This window comes from Schistocerca americana, chromosome 7, assembly GCF_021461395.2.
Source record: "Schistocerca americana isolate TAMUIC-IGC-003095 chromosome 7, iqSchAmer2.1, whole genome shotgun sequence".
Lineage (NCBI taxonomy): Eukaryota > Metazoa > Arthropoda > Insecta > Orthoptera > Acrididae > Schistocerca > Schistocerca americana.
The window spans coordinates 459043668-459070012 of record NC_060125.1 but is presented as its reverse complement, the minus strand read 5'-3'; positions in this window follow the sequence as shown (position 1 = coordinate 459070012).

Below are 26345 nucleotides of genomic sequence, written 5' to 3'. Positions count from 1 at the left end.
AGCTATCCGAAACAGTTTTGTCTGTCACACATTGTAGGGGAAATTGCCATTTCTATGGATTCTAAAGAAACTGTTTACCACTGCCATTTTTGTTAAACTCAGTGTTCCTGTTAATGGCCTCATATTAGAGCTACAAATCTCGCCCGTCTCATGCGATATCGCTGCACTCAGTGACTCGACACAACCCCGCCACATATGAGTGATATGCCTAGCAATTTGAACCAGTATTGCGAACGCCACATATGAGTGATATGCCTAGCAATTTGAACCAGTATTGCGAACGCCACTGTGCCAAGAGTTTCTGCAGTGGAAAATAATTTGCCGTGTTTAGCAGCAGTCGCAGTCTGTATGCTTATCTCCACGCACATATGCAAAAAATAAATGTGAAATAACGTGTATTGTAATTGACTCAACTTGTTCAGTACCACTTTTGTTGGGAACAGTACGTTAGCTACAAAAGAAGTTAAATTTTTCGCTGACGCCAGCTTTGCTGTGTACGTCATTGCAGTGTGCGAATGCAAAGAGATTTTTTGTTTATTATTCCACAATTCCTATTTTATTCATTTGTTTTATAGTTTTACCACGAGTATTTGCACATTTCGTTCTGCAGTACTGATGTGCCTGTAGAAGTGTCAATAGCAGTATTAATGATTGCCAGAACTCTTATTATAAACTGTATGAGGGAGAGTTTGATTATACGAAATGACAACGGACATCGAGCTTTGCTGTCTAATGGATGTGCCCTGAAGATTTAAATTAAAGTGTACACTGGTACCGTTACTTCATTCTCTTTGGAAGTTAAAAGCCTTTATATTCCGTGTAAGTGTTCCACAAATAACTCATCGTCAGACTGAGCCTAGTGTACTGTGCTTATTATGAACTTTTCACAAAATCTAGTTAAACGGCACAAACATCTAAAAGGATATTCACTACAAAAGCGGAGGATATCTTTTGAATTACTTGTTAGTACAAATAGGAATTCCCGACTCCTTTCCACTTCTCAATGTTGTTCATGGTCCCTGAATAGCTGTAAATTGTAACGAAGCGTTCCTTTTCAAAGTGGTTAAAGCGAGATGAAACAAAACTGCACAACCACGCTTAGCAACTATTGAAATGAGTCGCAGTCATGTTGCCAGAACTCGCATTTAACCAGCTAGGCAGAAATTTCTTGAAGCACGAATTACATAAGATCCATCAGATTGCCTGGGATTTCCATGCGACTAGTTACCAGCTACCGGTTGCTGCGATTTGCATATACACCTGGGGTCTACGAAGCGGTCGCCCAAGCGACAGCTTGCTGCGATCCGTCTCTCTTGTGTGGGACCCATTACAGATAGCACACCACAGATTTATCTGGCTACTGATGACTCTGAGAGCAGACTCCTGCGACCGGCTCTTAGCACGTTGGCTTCTGAGACAAGCGCCGCCCCGTTCTCCATAGTAGCCAGCTTAAAGCTTATTAAAGAAACGAACATATGGTGAGGTGACAGTTGATAACGGGTGTTGCTTCTTCGTTTGCCTTTATGAATAATGATGTAAGGTTCTCACATGTTTTCTGCTATTGCAAATACTTCTCCCTTATTGCACTGGGACAAAGATGAATAAGAGCACTGCGTGTCTAGTGAATAAGATCCTTGACTCTGTGTTTAGTTTTACCTGTGGATGTTAAGCATTGTAGCGAGCAGCTGAGTCTTTCTGTGGAAGAAATCTGTGTTTGTGAAACTGGGTGACAGTATCTGGAATACTTTATTACGAAGAGGAATGCTGACATATAGTATTTTATTGTTCTTTGCAATGATGAAGATGTTGGAGGAACTGTAAACATGTATTCGTAATTATTGTGAACAGAGAATTTTGTTGGTTGTTAGAGGCTTCTTATGTTGTGCTGTCTACTCTTTAATATTTAGAGTTTGGTTTCTTAAAAACGATTGTCTGTAAAGTACAAACTTACCTTTAACATTCTTTTCTAGATTTTGAATTTTTATCGTGTGTATGCTGCACCTAGCGTCATACGAAGGAGCAGATTACTTCTGACAAAATTAATTTATACTAGAGTACTGCTGATCGGTATTTTCTTTCGAGAAAGACAGTACACGAGGCACACACACACACACACACACACACAAAGAATCTACATGCTGAGCAAGAGATAAGTCATTTTCATTTCAGGACATACCTCACCTTGCATTCGTGTGCAAACAGTGTGTAGTTAGGATTGTAAGACGTCATGCTTGCGAGCACATTAATCTTCAGTGAACATGTTTGCTAATTTCAAACAGTTGTTTTATCCGGGTAGAACAGTACTTTTATTTTCCAAGATATTCTTAAGGTAACATTGCATTTCATATTACGCATCGTTCATAATGTGTTTCGGTACTGTGTTTTAGTTATATAGTTTTCATACAGCACACAGTTAGTTTCCTTTGGCATTCAATCAAATTCATTTTCTTCTAATTTCACAGTCAAATAAGATACCTAAAGTACACGTTATATGAGGATAAAATTTTCGAAATCAATATATTCTATTCTGTTCCCCAACAAACAGACGAAATCTTACACGTATCGACCCTTTTCGTCTGTGATAGTCTTCTGGATTTTTTCCGTGGCGATGAAGTTAAACTGAAACACAGTTTCTCAACAACAAGTCAACGCAACGCGCTTCTTCTATCAGCTGTAGTAATTTCATTGACATATTTATATCTGATTTCGTGTGAAAACTTTTTTTCTTCTCCTTTTGCAAAAATACTGAACGTGAATATATTTCCTGTGTAGGCAGACAATACCATAACTCAAGTGCAAAAGTTCAGTGTTACCCAGATTTTTTCACTTAGGATGAACCACTGAAGAATTAGTTTTTATGACGACACTAGGCAGAGATGAGAAACAAGAATAAAAAGATGTATTTTGTTATAAAACGAATATTTAAGTGAACTAATCCATCATACTATCTTCGTTTTTGCATTTTAGCACTTATTAAATAATACACTTTGCATAGCTTAGCTTAGTATTGTGAAATATGTGTAATGTCGTTGTGTGATATGACTGTTACTTTACATAGCTTTTGTCTCTTGTGAACACATCCATTACACAATCAATGGTGCACCAACAAATTTTTCACGCTGCTATCCTATTGACATTTAGTGATTACACTGTGTACCTTCTATTCTTATTGTGTCACACTTGGCTTTTGTTACTGCATCGCGTTCATGATGAAACTTTCGTGTATGATTTGTCGTAGCCTAATAATGTGTTCTTCATTTCATTTATTGATTTACCATGATTATTTTTTGCCACGTATATGTCGGATGAGGTACTTTGCTCCATTTCCTTCCGAATGAAATATTTGTCATGTTCGTAAGTGTATGATAAAGAGTTTGGCTGCATTTATTTTCTGATGAGCTATTTTTTTTACATCTACAATTATTTGTAGTATGGCATGTATAGTTTCATGAGAGTTCACTTACGATAAGCGTTTAGTGTTGGAGGCTATAAATAAGATAAATACCATGACATAACAGAATTATGAAGAATTGTGTAGGAAGACTGTAGATTGAAAATTTAACAGATGAAACTAGAAATGAGAAATAAATGTGACTATAGTATGGAAATACAAATGAGTGTAGGCAGGTTGAATAACGATTCTATAATGTGGTTATGATGTGGTGATCATGAAATTCAGACCAACTGATCTGATATTTTTGACAGATTTATTGATATGAAAGGTAGTATTATGCGAGTACGATGATTTGGCGCGAAAAATAAGATAAACGATATTACGAGAAAAGTCTGAGGTTTCAGAAGACATACAGTATGCACACACCACAGAAGTTAGAAGGCTGATCAGCGCACTAGAATAGTACCCGACACTACGATACAATATCACACAAACTGACTGGGACTTGGACTTTGAAATGCACTTAGCTCCGTTTCCTTTTCCTTTACATGAACTATGGTACATTTGTTTGTTTGTCATTTATTTCTGGTCTAAATACCGTCTTTCTCTTACGTTGTGTGAATGTTTTCAGTGAATGTGTTTTTATTATTGCTGTTTCTGCGTTTTATATGTTATTTGTGAATGCTGAATAGCTAAAGTTTTCTGTTACACAAGACCTATTATTGTGCTCACACTAGTATATTTTCTAGTATATTTCCACTGCCAGATAATGATGTTTTGTCGGCTGTTCCTCTTGTTAGCTTTACTCTGTACCTGGCACACAATATTGCATAATTCTTTCTGTGTGTAGATGTTTTCTGATCCTATAACTGTCGTAATCTCCACATTTTCATGTTTTGTATATGAAATTCGTCTTACATTTTCATGCAATGCTCTTGAACTATTTCATATATTTGCTAGGAATAAAGTCATTTCTTAGAAAGATAAGACTGCATTTGCAGTTCACCTGTTCTGTTTGCAACAAAAGGCCCCAAATTCAATGAAGGTTCCAGGGACTTAAATAAGTTTAGCATACACTTAAAGGATACAGTGCTCCTGACTTTATCTTTCAGAAATCATCTGGACGTATAAGTTGTTAGTGGAAAACTTCTTTCACGGGTCTGCTCATATTTGATTCTACATTTACACACGAATCTTCAGGGTGTAGTCAGTGATGGACAATCAGTTTCTTTACTGGCTGCAGCGATGGACATTAAATTATCTTACTGGCTGCACGTAAACCTGAAACATTCTTCACATTCTCAGGCGTTTATTACCTGTGGACTCAGTACTACAGACTCAGAAGGTTCATCGGCGACTGTAATTCAAGAACTGTGTCAATAGTACGCTAGATGCATTCCTTTTCTTAGCCTCGAGACTAATGCTTTCTGGACAGCCAGCTACATAGCTCATTAGCGAATCAGCGTCCATAGGTGACACATCAGGAGGGTAGTAACATTCATATCTGTAATTCTATTTGCTTTTATAGTTTACCTCTTCAGCTAGTCTTGTTGGGATGGCTACGATGCGTGTGTGCTGTGTGCGTACGCAGCAGTTCCTGAACAGCTGGCTGCGTTTTTAGTACAGCCAATCACCTTCTGGCTGCTGCCTCAGGGTGTAGCGATGTCGTTCAATCTGTCGTGTCGCATGGGACACCTAGGGTATCGCTTGTTTTGACCACGGGATCTGCTTTTGAGTTACTGCCCAATGCACCCGAAGTGATAGAGGTTCAATGTGGAGACTGGCCGTTTTATTTAATAATTACTGGGAGCCTCAGACGCTTTTTGGAGCCCATTATGGCTGGAAGGATTGCCATTGTGCACTCGGTATATCTGCTGGGGAACTTCACCCGAGACGTTGAAGCGGCCCAGCCTCTGGCTATCGAGCGTGCTGGGTGAAGTCGTCTGCAAGTTGTAGCTCATGTCGGCACCAACGAAGCCTGTCGCATGGGTTCTGAAGCGATCCTCAGTTTGTACAGGTGGCTGCCGGAGGTGGTTAAGACTGCTGGCCTCGCACGAGGGGTGCAAGTGGAGCTAGCAGTTTGCGGCACTGTTCCCAGAGTTGATCGGGGTCATTTGCATTACAGCCGAGTGGTAGGCCTCAACTAAAAGCTTTGTCGATTCTGTGACGTTCTTGGATGCAGATTTATAGACCTGTATTGTCGTATGGGGATTTTTAGGCGTCCACTACACAAGGGAAGCAGCTACTCGGGTAATAAAGAACTTGTGGAGCGCACATGTGGGTTTTTTAGGCTGGGCTGTGGTTTGAAGGGCCCTGATGAACAGTCGCCAGTCGACATCCTGCATGGGAAGTCAAACAGCGTTCAGAATCAAGACACTTTGACTGTCATAATTTTATCAGTAATAGAGTTCCAAAATTTACTACCCTCCAGGAGAGTTCTCCGTCTCATGTTATTCATGGGACCATCAGCTGGTTGAAACCCGAAGTGGGAAGCTCTGAGATTTAGCAAGTCATGGAGCGTATATGATAAAAAGAGATTAGAGACCATAGGACGGGGAATGTTCATTGCATTTGACGAAAATATCTTGTCTAGTGCGGTCTAAGTTGAGGGTGACAGTGAAGTTAACTGTTCACATATAATAGGTGTAGGTGAAACCAAGTTAATTGTTTGATGGTTTTACCGGACACCTGATTCTGCTATGACAGTTCCAGAGTCATTCAAAGGAATTCTAGTACCAATAGCACGCAAATACCCAAACCATGCAATACTAGTTGAAGGAGATTTTAATCTACCGAGTATCTGGGATGTCTATGGGATCATAGCGGATCTCATTAGACATATTTTAGAACACGTTTTCAGAGAAATACCTTGATCAGATTGCTCGGGAGCCCATACACAATGGAGATATCTTAGACCTAGTTGCTACAAATAAGCCGGACCTTGTCGACAATGCCAGTATAGTAACTGGGGTTAACGATCATGATGTCATTGTAGCAACTATGATTACGAAAGTTTATAAATCAGTCAAGAGGCTAGGAAAAGTGTTTCTGCTATACAGAGCAGATAAGCAGTTATTAGTATCTCACTTAGCGATTTGGCATCACTTAATTCCAGTAAGATGGACGTAGAGGAATTCTGGGCAAAGTTCTAGCAGGCTGTTGATCGTGGTCTGGAGTGTTATGGGTCTAGAAAAAGGATGAAAGATGGGAAAGAGGCACCATGGTTTCATAACAAAATTCGCAGGATGCTGAGGAATCAGTAGTCGATGCACTCTCGGTACAAAAGGAAACGCTAAAATGACCACCAGCGACGATTAATAAATATTCGGGGCTCTGTGAAAAGAGCTATGCGCGAAGCACACAACTACCAATGTCCCACCTTAGCAAAAGATCAGACAGAGGACGCGAGGAAATTTTTGTCTTACGTAAAATCGCTAAGCTGGTCCTTTGTTGACCAGTTTGGCTGTGGCATTTAAAGAAAGTAAAACGAAACCGTAAGTTTTAAATTTCGCGTTTTGGCAATGAACGTACACAATGTGAAGGCACGAAGTCAGTCGACTTCCACGGACCACAGAGGGGCCAACATACTGTGGTCGCACAGTAGACAAACGGTGAAAATTCAAAAGCTGCTGCAAATTTAAACATATCTTTTATACACCATAGCCAATGTGGATACTGCATTTTACATACATTTTATACTTCGGTAAAATACAATTATCTTAAGGGTTAGTATGTATACATTAGCATAGAATCTACGTGGTGTTTTTTTAGTCCGACATTAATGTGTCTTCTTGGTCTGAAGGAAATATTTGCTTGTTTTTTTGCACGTCATGTGTCCACAATCACATGCTGCAAAATTGGTACAGCTGATACATTGTATTTTTTTAAAATAGTTTTTAATCCGTTACTTTTTCGACTAGTTTGATGCAGCCTTCCATCTTTTAATATTTTGTACTAATCTTTCATCTCCGGGTAACTAATACAGCAGACATTTTCTTTAATCTGCTTCCCCTACTGTTTTCTCTCCTTTCCTGATCATTGTAGCTCCACGACAACTACAACTTGCTCTCTTAGCAGATGCTCCCGTAAGGGTCTTTCTCGGATTTCTGTCATTAACCATTGATTTCAGTACCTTTTCATTTCGCAGTTGTATTATAATTTGTAGTGGTACTTGCCATTCCTTGAATGGGAGGTATCACGTCCCTAGTTACATAAGTCAGAGTAAAGATGTTCGCGACTGAGAGTAGTAGATAAGCAGTGAGCACCCCACTGTATGGAGGTGCTTTAAATCGTATGTGCTGATACCGGAGCTAACGATCCGGTGACTGTACGGAAGTGGGTAGCAGTCAGATGCCCGTGCGTGCTGAGGTGGAGATTGGGATACGATGGAGCTGGCTGTAAGGAAGAATGAGCTCCGTGAAATCTAAGGACGCGAAATATCAAAGGTAACAGTGTATTGTAATTGTTAATTATCAAGCTGAATGTCATATATGTTACGTACATAGTACAGAGAGGCAGTATACGAGTTGGTAGCTGTCCTCATTTACCACGTTTTGAGTTGTAATTTTCAAAATAATATAAGGACGTGAATTGAATCTCACTTCTTAAATATGTATGAACGAGAACGGGAGGTTAATTTTCAAAAGCTTTATCTGCAGTCTGTAAGGAGGCGATATCTGAGCCAAGCTTGAAGAAAAGGGCACACGGATTCAGGGCACAGACTAGTGGAACCCTTGTAAATAATATTTAACGGCGATAGAATATTCAGTAAACAAGTTTCATTGTATATACAAGGAGTACTCTGTAGGCAACGTACTTAAGTTTTCGGTGCACCGAAACTGTAATAAACCACCACCGAACCGAAGCCAACCTGCAACACTTCACATTTAATCCTGAAATTCCTCCGCAATACTATAGTATAAATGCTTTGTGTCCCCTTCCAGTCATACGTCCCGATAATGGAACAACATGCACTCAATTGGTTGTTCTTATTGTTACTGTGAAAATGCTACAGTATCACTGTCTACGTGAATATATTTCTGACGATTCTAAACAATTTTCGAAACCCCACAAGGAGAAATACTGCAAAATAATGGCAGAGTTCCAAAGCCCTCCAATCTCCGTCGGAAAACCGCTTATGAAGGGACCATCGAAATGAATCTGCGCTATGGCCATAAATTCTTGTTACACAGTCGACAAAGTATTGATGTACACGCCATTAGCCCAACTGTTGCGATTGTAGCAGTTGACATAAGAGAATGATTCTGATACACAGCAATCGCAATGCACTTCTGATTTATGGTCAGTGAAGCTTCGTGGTACCTGTGTATAGAACATCTCTTAGAACATACGCTCCGTTGCGTTTTAATCACATGACAATGTGTCGATATTATCCGACAGTTTTCCATCTCTGACTTTATAATTATTTGAAATTCTTTCGTTACTTGACGTCGTTGAAGTCAACATTTTTAAGCAAGCCCTAATAACGATTTTAAATGGATATGTTCATTGTCCGCAGCTACTGCCATTTGACATCCATTGCGGGACCAAGGCCATCTCTAATCTTTACACGCTTTGCGGTAATCAGCTCTACTCATCACTTTTCTCCTACAGTACTGCTAACGTCAAACGCCTATGCTAGCTACAGTCTCTTCCTATCAGTTTGAATCTAACAGAAAATTTCCTCGGTCAGTCTACCATCCAGTCGCTTCATATATATACACTCCTGGAAATGGGAAAAAGAACACATTGACACCGGTGTGTCAGACCCACCATACTTGCTCCGGACAGTGCGAGAGGGCTGTACAAGCAATGATCACACGCATGGCACAGCGGACACACCAGGAACCGCGGTGTTGGCCGTCGAATGGCGCTAGCTGCGCAGCATTTGTGCACCGCCGCCGTCAGTGTCAGCCAGTTTGCAGTGGCATACGGAGCTCCATCGCAGTCTTTAACACTGGTAGCATGCCGCGACAGCGTGGACGTGAACCGTATGTGCAGTTGACGGACTTTGAGCGAGGGCGTATAGTGGGCATGGGGGAGGCCGGGTGGACGTACCGCCGAATTGCTCAACACGTGGGGCGTGAGGTCTCCACAGTACATCGATGTTGTCGCCAGTGGTCGGCGGAAGGTGCACGTGCCCGTCGACCTGGGACCGGACCGCAGCGACGCACGGATGCACGCCAAGACCGTAGGATCCTACGCAGTGCCGTAGGGGACCGCACCGCCACTTCCCAGCAAATTAGGGACACTGTTGCCCCTGGGGTGTCGCCGAGGACCATTCGCAACCGTCTCCATGAAGCTGGGCTACGGTCCCGCACACCGTTAGGCCGTCTTCCGCTCACGCCCCAACATCGTGCAGCCCGCCTCCAGTGGTGTCGCGACAGGCGTGAATGGAGGGACGAATGGAGACGTGTCGTCTTCAGCGATGAGAGTCGCTTCTGCCTTGGTGCCAATGATGGTCGTATGCGTGTTTGGCGCCGTGCAGGTGAGCGCCACAATCAGGACTGCATACGACCGAGGCACACAGGGCCAACACCCGGCATCATGGTGTGGGAAGCGATCTCCTACACTTGCCGTACACCACTGGTGATCGTCGAGGGGACACTGAATAGTGCACGGTACATCCAAACCGTCATCGAACCCATCGTTCTACCATTCCTAGACCGGCAAGGGAACTTGCTGTTCCAACAGGACAATGCACGTCCGCATGTACCCCGTGCCACCCAACGTGCTCTAGAATGTGTAAGTCAACTACCCTGGCCAGCAAGATCTCCGGATCTGTCCCCCATTGAGCATGTTTGGGACTGGATGAAGCGTCGTCTCACGCGGTCTGCACGTCCAGCACGAACGCTGGTCCAACTGAGGCGCCAGGTGGAAATGGCATGGCAAGCCGTTCCACAGGACTACATCCAGCATCTCTACGATCGTTTCCATGGGAGAATAGCAGCCTGCATTGCTGCGAAAGGTGGATATACACTGTACCAGTGCCGACATTGTGCATGCTCTGTTGCCTGTGTCTATGTGCCTGTGGTTCTGTCAGTGTGATCATGTGATGTATCTGACCCCAGGAATGTGTCAATAAAGTTTCCCCTTCCTGGGACAATGAATTCACGGTGTTCTTATTTCAATTTCCAGGTGTGTGTGTATATATATATATATATATATATATATATATATATATATATATATATATATATATATATGAAAAGCATACTTTATTTTCATATTGAGCCTAAATACTAAATACCTCTTCCTCTCCACTCTTTTCCTCGACGCTGTTGTTTTCCTGTCCGACGTTGTATTTCACGTCATACATCTCTCTATTGCTCATTGAATACCCTTCCTTTCTGAATGATTTTCGCATTGGTGCTCGATGTTGCCCTCCCATAAATCAAAATTTACATTGTACAATGAATGCATACCATCCATTTCAGATGTATGGAGTTTTTATTTTTTTAAGCTCAATTTAATTTTAGAGATCTACACGAAATAAGATTGCTCTTCTCTATCTATCTGTATCCAAATCTAATGTTTCAATTACTACATTATTATTTCTTACATTTTCTCTTCAGTTGCTCATTGTACATTGCTTTAACTTGATTGTAGTTGATTTATCAGGAGTACCCTCGAAAACGCTCTTTCTTGCTACTCCAAACCGTCATGTGCTTACTATCCGTGTTTGAAAAACAGGCCTTTTCCATAGCAGATGTCTTACTCCGTTTGAGGTCTTCTTGTGTTTCGCTTTCATCTCATTTGCATGTTTTGCAGTATGCATATGTGTCAGTGTTGAATATTTGCCTGGTTGCGCTAAGACTGCTTTTATTTTGTCATTAGTCTTATAACTGATTCGATGTGCTCCACTCTGAGTGTCTACTCTGTACAAACATAATCATCTCAGAGTATGAGGGTGTGATGAAAAGTAACGCCTCCGACTTTTTATTGTGTCCACAACATCGTTTGAGGTGTTACGTGTCATGAATATTACTTGATCGACTTTCCTGCTTCACTGGCAATACTCTGCCAATAGAGGGCTCCGAATTATAGCGTATAAGGTGTCTCTGCCTAACGGATGTATGTCGGTGTGTGAGAAAAAGCGTGATCCAGTCCCTCAGAAAAAGTCGAGTTCAAAGAGCTCGTCCATACATGAAGCACTCTCTCTGTCAGCATGACAATGTTAGACCATACACGAGCGCTCCGCTGTTTGCAACAATCCGACCCCCAGATTTTACTGCCATAGATCGACCTCAATACTGTTCCGACTTGGACCTATCCTATTCTCACTACTAAGAGAATTTCACTCTGATGGTGCAAGCAGAAGTGAGGTTGCGTCTCCTCAACAAAGTCAAATTTGCTGCAGTGGCGGTATAAGCAAACTGGTCTGCCGTTGAGAGAAATAAGTTTGGCGCCAGGGTGACGACTTTTAGAAAATATATATGCAGACGCGAAGACTAAGGTTGTAGAGTGACAGAAAGTTTCCATTATTTAAAAAGCCTCAACAGTTTTCACATAACAAATTCGGATACATTAATATTCAACACGCCCTTCGTGCAATGTATACCGAATGCCGTGAATTATTTTTTGGAGACATTCCAATACCTGTCTTCAAAAAAAAAAAAATATTCAAATGTGTGTGAAATCTTATGGGACCTAACTGCTAAGGTCATCAGTCCCTAAGCTTACACACTACTTAACACACACTCGAACCTCCACCTGGACCAGCCGCACAATCCATGACTGCAGCGCCCGTGACCGCTCGGCTAATCCCGCGCGGTTATCTGGCTTCCTCTACAGCTTTCGCACTCCATAGCTCTATGTAATACCATGAAATTTAATATACAGGGTGATTCAAAAAGAATACCACAACTTTAAAAATGTGTATATAATGAAAGAAACATAATATAATCTTCTGTTATACATCATTACAAAGAGTATTTAAAAAGGTTTTTTTTTCACTCAAAAACAAGTTCAGAGATGTTCAATATGGCCCCCTCCAGACACTCGAGCAATATCAACCCGATACTCCAACTCGTTACACACTCTCTGTAGCATATCAGGCGTAACAGTTTGGAAAGCTGCTGTTATTTCTCGTTTCAAATCATCAATGGTGGCTGGGAGAGGTGGCCGAAACACCATATCCTTAACATACCCCCATAAGAAAAAATCGCAGGGGGTAAGATCAGGGCTTCTTGGAGGCCAGTGATGAAGTGCTCTGTCACGGGCTGCCTGGCGGCCGATCCATCGCCTCGGGTAGTTGACGTTCAGGTAGTTACGGACAGGTAAGTGCCAATGTGGTGGCGCTCCATCCTGCTGCAATATGACTTGTTGTGCTTCTTGTTCGAGCTGAGGTAACAGCCAATTCTCTAACATCTCCAGAGAGTATGGAACGAGTTGGAGTATCGGGTTGATATTGCTCGAGTGTCTGGAGGGGGCCATATTGAACATCTCTGAACTTGTTTTTGAGTGAAACAAAAAAAACTTTTCAAATACTCTTTGTAATGATGTATAACAGAAGGTTATATTATGTTTCTTTCATTAAATAAACATTTTTAAAGTTGTGGTATTCTTTTTGAATCACCCTGTATATGTATATGTGTGGTCTGTTCTATGATACATGTGAGGAAAAGATCGATGCAAACCGCAGTCGGAGTACGAAAGAATTCGATGGTGAAAGTTTAAAAACTTTGGCCGGAGCGGGACGCGTCCGACTGAAGAGACACGACACAGATACGTATATATAGTACACCTGTATGCGTGATTGTTTTGATAACTTCAGTGCGGATGCGTAACATGGACCGTGTTGTGCATCCGCAGTGAAGTTGTCTCTGGCGGGAATGTGCGGACTTGCTTTGAGCAAGAGGTGAATTGACAGCGGACGCAATTAAAGTGTGCGACAAGCCATTAATTCGGGTAGCATTAGAAGCGTGTCCGGGTGACCGAGCGGGTTAAGACATTCTCTCGCCCAAAGTCGAGTCCGGTCTGGCATGAATTTTCAGATTTCGCCATCGAATTCTTTCGGTACCCAATTGCCTTCGCAACCATGAAATATATTCCACGGTATTTTAACACGTCCCATCATTCTGTCCATAGTTCTAATCACTGATTTCCACGCTTTCCTTTCTTATCCGAGAACTGTTTCACTTCTTATTTTAACAATCCTCTCTATTTTCAGAATCCTTCTGTAGCACCAACACTCAAACGCTTCCGTTTCCTCCTTTTCCGGTTTATCCGAAGACCATCATTCACTTCCATACAATGCTCTGCTACAAATATATATCTTGTTTGGTACTAGTTGACTTCTTTTTGCCAGGAATGTATTTTTTCCCGTGTTAGTTTGCGATTTATGTCTTCCTTGCTTCGTCCTTCATCTGTCATTTTCCTTCCTATGTAAAGGAATTCCTTCATATCGTCTACTTCGTGGTCCCCAGTTTTGATGTGAAGTTCGTCACTAATCTCATTTCTATGAATCCTCGTTATGTTCGTTTATTTTTAGTTTACCCTTAATTCGCGTTATGTGCGAATTGGGCTGTAGTATTTGTTCAACTTTCCCTATAAATCTTCCTCGCTTTCAAATGGAACAGTAGCATTTTCATCAGCAAATCTTATCATTGATACCTTTTACAAGAAATTTTCTCATTCGCCGAAACTTTCTTCTACTCCCGCCATAGGTTCTTCGATGTATAGGTCAAACATCTGGGTACACTGGACTTCCCTCAGTTTTCTTGTACGTATTTCCTACTACCCATCTTTCCACGACGGAAAGCTTATATTTTTCTGGAAATTACGAAGGTCCTGCTCGATTTTGTTTTGTCTATATTCGCGAATCAAATAAAAGCCTCTCGATTTTATTTAATAAGACGTGCCTCCATTATCAAACGCAACATCAAAGCTTCCTCACTCATCCCTTTTTACCTTCACTAAGAAAAATATAACGACCATCTGACAGCTTATCAATTGTCTTTTCCATTATTTTGTATGATATTATTGTCAACAACTTAGACATATGAACTGTTAAGCCGATTATACAGAATCTTTTACATTTGTCTGTCTTTGCAATGTCGGTTTTGTGTGGATAACATTCCTCTGAAAATCTCATGGCATGTCTTAAGTCTGATCGCAGCCACACACTAACTGGAATTAGTTTGTTGATGATTGAGCCTGCAGTAAAATATATACCTTGAAAGGACGTTGTAAGTAAGGCTCCACTATCACTGCTTACATCATTTATTGATTATTACAACCGCTGTTTCGGAAGATTCTCATTTTCAAGTACCTGCCTACACGAGGTTTGAGAGTTACAATGTACTGTACAGTTCTCTAGCACATTTAGACTTAATTTTTTGTTAGTGAAGAATTTCGCAAGTTAATGAGGTATAACTGGAACTGCAGTCATAATTTTTATTATCACGAATTACACAAACAACTATGTTGCACTTAATTTTCATATTTCTAAATTATATAAATAAGAGTGTGACTTAAAACTTCGTTGTCCTGACCTATGTGTAACACCTGGTGTCATTGTATCTTGTGACTGTCCTTCAGGTGAAATTCTGAAATATCGTTTTCACCTCTATTTTGTGCTGTTTTATGCAGTGTAGCGTAATATTTTGGTGTATATCTAAAGATACGTCCTGAAATTTCTTTTGACAGTTCTCACCGTATTCGTTTTTTACTTAATAGTAATACACTATTGTCAGAGGCGACTGTATCTTGAGGTATCTCAAGTATGCGTACCTTATCTTTTTTTTTTACTTATGTCATCGTTATTCTGACCTATAAATAATACCTAGTGTGAGTGTTCTTGTCACTTTTCTTGTGAAAGTCAAGAAATTCCCGTATTACTTTGATTTTATGCTGTCAGGTTTCATACAGCAGGGCGTGACGTTGTAGTGTAATATCGTAAAATATTTATGGTAATTTATGACAGCTGACACCACAGACGCTTCACATTTACGTTATAACAGACTTTGGCCAGAGATGCCGATGTCTTTGGGCATCTCTGGCATGTTTACAAACTCTTTCACTCTTAACAGTCATCGACTGGATAAATTCTAGTGTCCGATACCACGCCTCGGCTTTGACTAGTGACGTCATAAGTAAGACAAAGATGCTGCAGTGGACATTCTATGAATGAAACGGATCATAAAATAATACGTTTAACGCGACTATTATTTACGACCGATTTTATTTAAATGAGTTTGAGATGATTGAAATAAATAAGAACACGAGAGCAATTACGAGTGCATATATTATATTTTCCGCACGTACTACAAAAACGATCTAAATAATGAACCTTCGAATAGTTGGAATCGGCAACTGAAAGCAACCTATGTAGGAGGTAATTTCTAGTTACCGATTCCAATATTACTGTTTGTTGTGGAAAAATCTTCTATCATATCAGAAACGTACTTAAAAATTATCTTGTTAGTGACCTACAGAATACGACCAGACTTTCACCGAATGAAGATCTTTAGACACTTTACTGCACACCCAAAGAAATAAATCGCAAAAATGACAACACCTTGCAACCGATAACTACACTCCTGGAAATTGAAATAAGAACACCGTGAATTCATTGTCCCAGGAAGGGGAAACATTATTGACACATTCCTGGGGTCAGATACATCACATGATCACACTGACAGAACCACAGGCACGTAGACACAGGCAACAGAGCATGCACAATGTCGGCACTAGTACAGTGTATATCCACCTTTCACAGCAATGCAGGCTGCTATTCTCCCATGGAGACGATCGTAGAGATGCTGGATGTAGTCCTGTGGAACGGCTTGCCATGCCATTTCCACCTGGCGCCTCAGTTGGATCAGCGTTCGTGCTGGACGTGCAGACCGCGTGAGACGACGCTTCATCCAGTCCCAAACATGCTCAATGGGGGACAGATCCGGAGATCTTGCTGGCCAGGGTAGTTGACTTACACATTCTAGAGCACGTTGGGTGGCACGGGATACATGCGGACGTGCATTGTCCTGTTGGAACAGCAAGTTCCCTTGCCGGTCTAGGAATGGTAGAACGATGGGTTCGATGACGGTTTGGATGTACCGTGCACTATTCAGTGTCCCCTCGACGATCACCAGTGGTGTACGGCCAGTGTAGGAGATCGCTCCCCACACCATGATGCCGGGTGTTGGCCCTGTGTGCCTCGGTCGTATGAAGTCCTGATTGTGGCGCTCACCTGCACGGCGCCAAACACGCATACGACCATCATTGGCACCAAGGCAGAAGCGACTCTCATCGCTGAACACGACACGTCTCCATTCGTCCCTCCATTCACGCCTGTCGCGACACCACTGGAGGCGGGCTGCACGATGTTGGGGCGTAAGCGGAAGACGGCCTAACGGTGTGCGGGACCGTAGCCCAGCTTCATGGAGACGGTTGCGAATGGTCCTCGCCGATACCCCAGGAGCAACAGTGTCCCTAATTTGCTGGGAAGTGGCGGTGCAGGCCCCTACGGCACTGCGTAGGATCCTACGGTCTTGGCGTGCATCCGTGCGTCGCTGCGGTCCGGTCCCAGGTCGACGGGCACGTGCACCTTCCGCCGACCACTGGCGACAACATCGATGTACTGTGGAGACCTCACGCCCCACGTGTTGAACAATTCGGCGGTACGTCCACCCGGCCTCCCGCATGCCCACTATACGCCCTCGCTCAAAGTCCGTCAACTGCACATACGGTTCACATCCACGCTGTCGCGGCACGCTACCAGTGTTAAAGACTGCGATGGAGCTCCGTATGCCACGGCAAACTGGCTGACACTGACGGCGGCGGTGCACAAATGCTGCGGAGCTAGCGCCATTCGACGGCCAACACCGCGGTTCCTGGTGTGTCCGCTGTGCCGTGCGTGTGATCATTGCTTGTACAGCCCTCTCGCAGTGTCCGGAGCAAGTATGGTGGGTCTGACACACCGGTGTCAATGTGTTCTTTTTTCCATTTCCAGGAGTGTATATTTCACGAAAGTCACACCAGATACTGTAGCTCCAAATAACACTCAGTAAAATCGATGCACCAGGTGTGACAGTAAAAATAAAAGTGTAGCAGAAATATCGAAAAAGAAAACATAAAACTGGCTACATAAAAAGAAACTTACCGCATATGAACTTCCAAAGGAGTCAAAGATCGAGGCTGACAAGCAGAAAATAAAGACATAGCAAGAAATAATAATGTTAGAAGGTCAAACTGTAACGAAAGAAGCAAAATCCAGAATAAACAATAAAAAAAATAATAACGAACACAAACTGCCAGGCACGAATGAGGTACCACCCAAATCAGTTCTTCCCTTCCACCCGCTCCCAATCAAACGCAAAATTTTAAAACAGTAAAAAAAAAAGAAACCACGAACCAATAACATAAACCCTCCGGCAAAGACACAGCATTTCCCCTCGGGCCACCATTGCAACCAGAAAATATTAAAAGAACAGAAAAATCTCACTTCAGATAAGCCAATAGAGTAACATAAAGAAACTCAACGTATAATAAGAAAAAAGTATCAGACCCACCAACACCTAACTAACCGAACGAGGCTCATACAATTTGCTGCCTACTTTCATAGATACAAGAAATAAACAATAACCTTTAGGAATGCTCTTCTTCCAACAGCATCCATCTAAAAGGGCATGCAAGACAGAAATACTTCTCTTTCCCTGCCCGACACAGATTTTACAGACCACCAATACCCCTCGATAGTATTAGTACATGCCAACGTCTTATAATCTTTGAAGTGAGTATTGTGATTCACGACCGAATGAAGATGACCCCTTTCACCCAACCCCTTGTACGAAGCAAACCTATCCGACATGACTACAGAACCTTCTTCCCAATTTTCTTCTATTAAAGATGTCAAGACTTCCTTTGTCCGATTTGGTACAACCATAAATACATCAGCACAATCACCTCCAGAAACTACTACTACAAAAATCCAAACCCCATAAATCTCGTGCCTACTTTCCTACTCTCTCTTTCCAGAATGTGACTCATCTACTTCAACTATAGCACCGCCCCCCCCCCCTCCCCAATGACCCCCTACGCTTTATAAATTCCCCACAGACTTCTCTACGAAACGAGAACCAGTCGACTACAGTGCCATACGAAACCCCTGCTTCGTGCATGACAGAGTTGTAAGAATATTCATAGCAAAACTAGTAGGTTAAGATGACAATTACTTCTAAATTCAGCCTCCATCTATCAACCACGTCCCCCTGTGTATTGATCTCCATATGTTATTATTTCTGCACCTGAATATGAATTCGTCGGAAGTTCGTGATGCTGAAACCTTTGTCAAAACCATAGACATTGCACTTGCAAAATTCAACAACAACCCCCATTGATTGCAAAAATTTTATAGTAGATTTACGGTCACGCATTTTCTAAAACAGAATTTTCGCAGTGAAAACAACTAACTCATCCATTACGAACAGCTTCAGAAATGAAGACTTTATAAATCTCGACTACTTATAAATCACGGCTATTTTCAGTAAGAAAAGATGCCGAAAACCAATTACGAGATGAAAACAAAACAATGTACATGGAATTAATACGCGCATAACGAGGAAATCCAGAGAAATCATTTAACGATCATCGACAGCAAGCTGCGGTACGAACAAAATAACATCACACAGTACGTCATTGGTCAAAGCCGACGTGTGGTATCGGACACTAGAATTGACCCCATCGTTAAGTCAATAAAGTTACCTAAACAACTTTTGTGCTAGAAATCGGTGTGTTCCTTAAGTACTTCCTTCGGATGATTTTTGAGTGAAAATATATCTCAAGTTCTTCCAAAATATTCATTTCTAATACTTTTGGAGTTTTAAGTAATATTGTTAGAGCGGTTTCGATGTTTTTTGCTCAGTCGTTTTGGTTTTTAGATGTAAACAGAGACTTGGTTGGTTGTTTTCGCTGACTCTTACGTGTTCACGGGATCATTTCTGGAATTATTTCCTGTCTGACCGATGTAGAAGTTATTGCAGTAATCGAGTGTGATTTTGTAAATTCCTGATTCTGAGTAGTGGGAATTTCTGGTGGTTGCGAAGAGTAGTTACGTTCTTAAATCGGTGTTAGTGCAAAAAGTGAATTCAATTGTTGTGTTTTTGAAAAATGTGTTTATTTTGTTGGAAATGTTACCTAAATACTCTGTGGGTATGTATTTCAATTTAGTGTGTCTCCTGCTTTCTCTAACTGGGTGGATGTGTTTCTGTAGTGTGCCTTGTTTTGTTTTTATCCGTTTGTTATGGAACTGGGTGACAATTTTAGCGTCAAAGTTTTTTTTTGTAAGCTACATCTTGCAATAAATTTCAACTTCTTTATTATACAGATTGATGTGAAGTGGGCTGACCTGGTTCAGAATTTATGATACAACCGGTGGTCTAGGCTTTCTGTATATTCCAAAGCTGTGTTCAACATCATTTGTGCTAATTGTTATGTCTAAATAATTTACTAAGTAATTAAATTCAGTTTAAAAAGTAAAATTTATATTGCGGTGTAGGTTGTTAAAAACGAGATAAATTTTTAGTACGTATGTCATCATTGGTTCCATTTATAAACATTTTGAGTCATCCACATATCTATAATAGTAAATAATTTTTTGTAAAACTTATTGTTTGGAGGTGAATAGTTTTCCTCTGGGAGGATTTAGAAAGATGTCTGCTAGTGTACAGATTCTGCTATTCAATCCAAAATAATTCTGAAATAAAATAGTGAGTTTGGTGAGATAATTGTGTTTTTATTGTCTTAGCTAATTTCTGTGATTTTTTATGGTGAATTTCATATTGAGGTATATGATTTTGTTAGAGTTATGTTTAATTTTATCCCTTATATGTTAGATGAAGATGAAATGGGAGATATGATACTGCATGAAGAGTTTGACAGAGCACTGAAAGACCTGAGTCGAAACAAGGACCCCGGGAGTAGACAACATTCCATTAGAACTACTAACGGCCTTGGGAGAGCCAGTCCTGACAAAACTCAGCAAGATGTGTGAGACAGGCGAAATAACCTCAGACTTCAAGAAGAATATAATAATTCCAATCCCAAAGAAAGCAGGTGTTGACAGATGTGAAAATTACCGAACTATCAGTTTAGTAAGTCACATTCGCAAAATACTAACGCGAATTCTTTACAGACGAATGGAAAAACTGGTAGAAGCCGACCTTGGGGAAGATCAGTTTGGATTCCGTAGAAATATAGGAACACGTGAGGCAATACTGACCCTACGACTTATCTTAGAGGAAAGATTAAGGAAAGGCAAATCTACGTTTACAGCATTTGTAGACTTAGAGAACGTTTTTGACAATGTGGACTCGAATACTCTCTTTCAGTTTCTGATGGTGGCAGGAGTAAACTACAGGGAGCGAAAGGCTATTTGCAATTTGTACAGAAACCAGATGGCAGTTATAAGAGTCGAGGGGCATGAAAGGTTGGTTGGTTGGTTGGTTTGGGGAAGGAGACCAGACAGCGTGGTCATCGGTCTAATCGGATTAGGGAAGGATGGGGAAGGAAGTCGGCCGTGCCCTTTCAGAGGAACCATCCCGGCATTTGCCTGGTGTGATTTAGGGAAATCACGGAAAACCGAAATCAGCATGGCCGGACGCGGGATTGAACCGTCTTACTTCCGAATGCGAGTCCAGTGTCTAACCACTGAGCCACCTCGCTCGGTGGCATGAAAGGGAAGCAGTGGTTGGGAAGGGAGTGAAACAGGGTTGTAGCCCCTCCCCGATGTTATTCAATTTGTATATTGAGCAAGCAGTAAAGGAAACAAAAGAAAAATTCGGAGTAGATATTAAAATCCATGGGAAAGAAATAAAAACTTTGAGGTTCGACGATGACATTGTAATTCTGTCAGAGACAGCAAAAGGACTTTGAAGGGTAGTTGAATGGAATAGACAGTGTCTTGAAAGGAGGATATAACATGAACATCGACAAAAGCAAAACGAGGATAATGGAATGTTGTTGAATTAAGTCGGGTGATGCTGAGGGAATTAGATTAGGAAACGAGACACTTAAAGTAGTAAAGGAGTTTTGCTATTTCGGGAGCAAAATAACTGATGATGGACGAAGTAGAGAGGATATAAAATGTAGACTGGAAAGGGCGAGGAAAGCGTCTCTGAAGAAGAGAAATCTGTTAACATTGAGTATAGATTTAAGTGTCAGGAAGTTGTTTCTGAAAGTATTTGTATGGAGTATAGCCATGTATGGTAGTGAAACTTGGGCGATAAGTAGTTTGGACAAGAAGAAAATAGAAGCTTTCGAAATGTGGTGCTACAGAAGAATGCTGAAGATTAGATTGGTATTCGCATAACTAATGAGGAGGTATTGAATAGAATTGGAGAGAAGAGGAGATAGTGGCACAACTTGACTAGAAGGAGGGATCAGTTGGTAGGACATGTTCTGAGGCATCAAGGGATCAGCAATTTAGTATTGCAGGGTAGTGTGGAGGGTAAAAATCGTAGAGGGACACCAAGAGATGAATACACTAAGCAGATTCAGAAGGATGTAGGCTGCAGTAAGTAGTGGGAGACGAAGCACCTTGCACAGGATTGAGCAGCATGGAGAACTGCATCAAACCAATCTCAGGACTGAGGACCACAAAAACAACAACAACAACATATTATGCGTTGGATAGCTTATACAATTTACTACAGGGCGTGTAGGAACTGAAGGTTTTTTCCGTTTTAGGCATGGCTCTTAAGGATGGCGTGCAGGGGTTCATTACAATTGTTGATTTCTTTTCAAAGTCAGTTAATAACACATTGCAGTTTTTGAGACTTTTTAGTTTGTGTAGCGTATTTATTTGTTGGGTTGTGTATCATTTCTGTTATGTTATTTTCATCAAATAAATTTAAGATTCTGTTGGTCTAATCATTCTGGTTCATTATGACTGCGCTGTTGCCTTTGTCAGATTTTGTAGCTATTCCATGGTTATTTAGTAGTTCTGGATCTACGCTGTTAAGTGTGTTAAATTCTGTGGTTTGATTTACAGTGGGTTTATTGTTGTTTAATTGATTATCTATTATTTCAGGTATTTCTATAGTAAATTCATTTCGTTTTATTGTCGGTGTTTCTGCACTATCTATTGCTATTTTTGTGTTGGCGATGACATGTTTGGTAGAACTATTTTCAATTTTAGTTTCTAATATTATGTTTGAAACCTTTTTCTAGTATATTTGTTTCAGAGTCTGTGAAAAGGATTTCAAACACAAAAATTATTTAGATAATTTTGTTGACTTAATGAGTAAGTATTAAGAGCGAAAGAATGGTTACGCATTCCAGAGATGCCTGAAGATTTCGTCATCTCTTACCAAAGTCTGTTCTTACGTAAATGTAAAGCATCTGTGATGCCCACTGTCATAAAGTATGCTAAGTATTTTACGATTTTTCACTAAACATCGCGCCTTGTGGTATGATACCTAACAGCATAAAATCAAAGTGATACCGAAATTCCTTGAACTTCACATGAAGCGATACGAGAACAGTCACAACAGATATTATTTATACGTAAGAAAAACGTTGATATAAGTTGAGAATCAAAGATAGGATACACATACTTGAGAAACCTAAAGATATAATCGTCTCAGACCATAGTCTGTTACTATCCAAGTATAAGCATCTACGATGTGAACTGTCAAGAAAATTACAGGACATAACTAAAACCTTATACAACAATATTACAGCACACTGTCAAAAACAACACAAAAACGAAGTGAAATCGATATTTTAGAATTTCAAGTGAGATGAATCGAGAACAGTCACCAGATACAGTGACATCTGATGTTATATATACGTCAGAACAACGTAGACGAAAGTTACCTTCCTCTTATATTCTCAGTGTCAATGTAGCTTTAGCAGAAAAAGGGACATTTGACTTGTGGAGAAAATCGATGTCTTCGCTATCAAAGTAAGTCGTAGAACTTACAGTCTTGTTAGCAGTTGCTTTATTAATATAGATATCTGGTTTCGGATTTTTAGATCTTATAGGGCAGCGACTCAGAGGACACGTATTCGTCAACTGAAACTGGTTATCTATGTAAATAAAATGTATTATTGCCAGTGCTGTGAGTCGGAAGATTTATTTAGCGTTATCTCATTTTCACAGCGCATTCTATTGACATCATTTCTAAGTTGTCTTGTGACAGCCAGAGCGAGAGCACCAGCAGCAGCGAGTACTGTTTGTATAAAGCGTTTTTGTACTTATTTGCTGCGCTTAGCTTTTAAATAGTTTTTCTGGGAAAACCTAGCGTAGTTTACGCGTCTTGTATTTCAGTGAGTGTTTCTTGATTATCAGAGTAGCTCATCAGAAGATTATCTTGGGAATTTGTCACCGTATAGAGTAGGGTAAACATAGTCATGTGTAGGGACTGTGGTTGTTGTGAGCGGACGCAAGGAGAATTGGCCACTCTTCGGGGGCAGGTGGAGGCTTTGTCTGTTAGGCTCATCGAGCTCGAGGCGCAGGCGTCGGCTCGTAGTGGCGTTGGGGCAACTGTGGTGAGACCTATGCCTACTTCGGTGGCCTTGGAATCACATGGAACCCCTGATGTCGCTGCGTCTTCCGGCAGTGAGCATCTTACCGGTCAGCCATCACTCCAGGGTGAATGGCGGACAGTGGTGGGCTCGCGCGTGCCTGGCCGAAAGGCGAAGGTGGGATCTGGCCGCGTGGCAGCTGCCTTACCCCTTTCCAACAGGTACGGGGTGCTTCCTAGTGGTGATGACATCGTTTCCGAGCCACCACAGGATGCCTCGCCTGTTGGGCCAGTGGCCGATTCTCCGGCAAGGTCCCGACAGTCACAGAGGGCGGGCCTATTAGTTATAGGGAGCTCCAACGTTAGGCGGGTTATGGAGCCCCTCAGGAAAATAGCGGGTAGGTCGGGGAAGAATGCCAGTGTGCACTCGGTGTGCTTGCCGGGGGGTCTCGTCCGTAATGTGGAGGAGGCCCTTCCGGCAGCTATTGAACGCACTGGGTGTGACCGGCTGCAGATAGTAGCACATGTCGGAACGAATGACGCCTGCCGCTTGGGTTCTGAGGCCATCCTTGGTTCCTTCCGGCGGCTGGCTGATTTGGTGAAGACAACCAGCATCGCACGCGGAGTGCAAGCTGAGCTTAATATCTGCAGCATAGTGCCCAGAGTCGATCGCGGTCCTCTGGTTTGGAGCCGTGTGGAGGGTCTAAACCAGAGGCTCAGACGACTCTGCCACTATAATGGTTGCAAATTCATCGACCTCCGTTATTGGGTGGAGAACTGTAGGGCCCCCCTAGACAGGTCAGGCGTGAACTACACACCGGAAGCAGCTACTAGGGTAGCAGAGTACGTGTGGCGTGCACACGGGGGTTTTTTAGGTTAGAGGGACCCCCCCTTGGGCGAAACGATAAAATACCTGACGGCTTACCAGAGAGGACATTATCATCGTTGATAAAGAACGTCCGTCCTCAGAGACCAAAAACAGGAAAAGTTAACGTAATATTGGTAAACTGCAGGAGTATCCAGGGCAAGGTTCCTGAATTAGTATCTCTTATTGAAGGAAATAGTGCGCATATAGTATTAGGAACGGAAAGTTGGTTAAAACCGGAAGTGAACAGTAACGAAATCCTAGACACAGAATGCGAATGCGAATGCGAATGCGAATGTGAAATAATCTGGGTTAAGTTAAGTATCAAAGGTGGGTCAGATATGATAGTCGGATGCTTCTATAGACCACCTGCATCAGCAACCGTAGTAGTTGAGCGCCTCAGAGAGAACCTGCAGAACGTCGTGAAGAAGTTTCGTGATCATACTATTGTAATAGGGGGAGACTTCAATCTACCAGGTATAGAATGGGATAGTCACACAATCAGAACTGGAGCCAGGGACAGAGACTCTTGTGACATTATCCTGACTGCCTTGTCCGAGAATTACTTCGAGCAGATAGTTAGAGAACCAACTCGTGAAGCTAACGTTTTAGACCTCATAGCAACAAATAGACCGGAACTTTTCGACTCCGTAAATGTAGAAGAGGGTATCAGTGATCATAAGTCAGTGGTTGCATCAATGACTACAAGTGTAATAAGAAATGCCAAGAAAGGAAGGAAAATATATTTGCTTAACAAGAGTGATAGGGCACAAATCGCAGAATATCTGAGTGACCACCATCAAACGTTCATTTCTGAGGAAGAGGATGTGGAACAAAAATGGAAAAAATTCAGAAACATCGTCCAGTACGCCTTAGATAAGTTCGTACCGACTAAGGTCCAAAGCGAGGGGAAAGATCCACCGTGGTATAACAATCATGTACGAAAGGTACTACGGAAACAAAGAAAGCTTCATCATAGGTTTAAGAGTAGTCGAATCATAGCTGATAAGGAAAAGCTGAACGAAGCGAAAAAGAGCGTAAAGAGAGCAATGAGAGAAGCATTCAACGAATTCGAACATAAAACATTGGCAAACAATCTAAACAAGAACCCTAAAAAGTTTTGGTTATATGTAAAATCGGTAAGCGGATCTAAATCCCCTATTCAGTCACTCGTTGACCACGATGGCACCGAAACAGAGGACGACCGAAGAAAGGCAGAAATACTGAATTCAGTGTTCCGAAACTGTTTCACTGCGGAAAATCGTAACACGGTCCCTGACTTCAGCCGTCGCACGGACGCCAAAATGGAAAATATTGAAATAAACGATATCGGAATTGAAAAACAACTGCTATCACTTAGTAGCGGAAAAGCATCCGGACCAGACGAGATACCCTTAAGATTCTACAGTGATTATGCTAAAGAACTTGCCCCCTTTCTATCAGCAATTTATCGTACATCGCTGGAAGAACGTAAAGTACCTAGCGACTGGAAAAAAGCGCAGGTCGTTCCCATTATCAAGAAGGGTCATAAATCAGATGCGAATAATTATAGGCCTATTTCGCTTACGTCAATCTGTTGTAGAATAATGGAACATGTTTTGTGTTCTCGCAATATGAC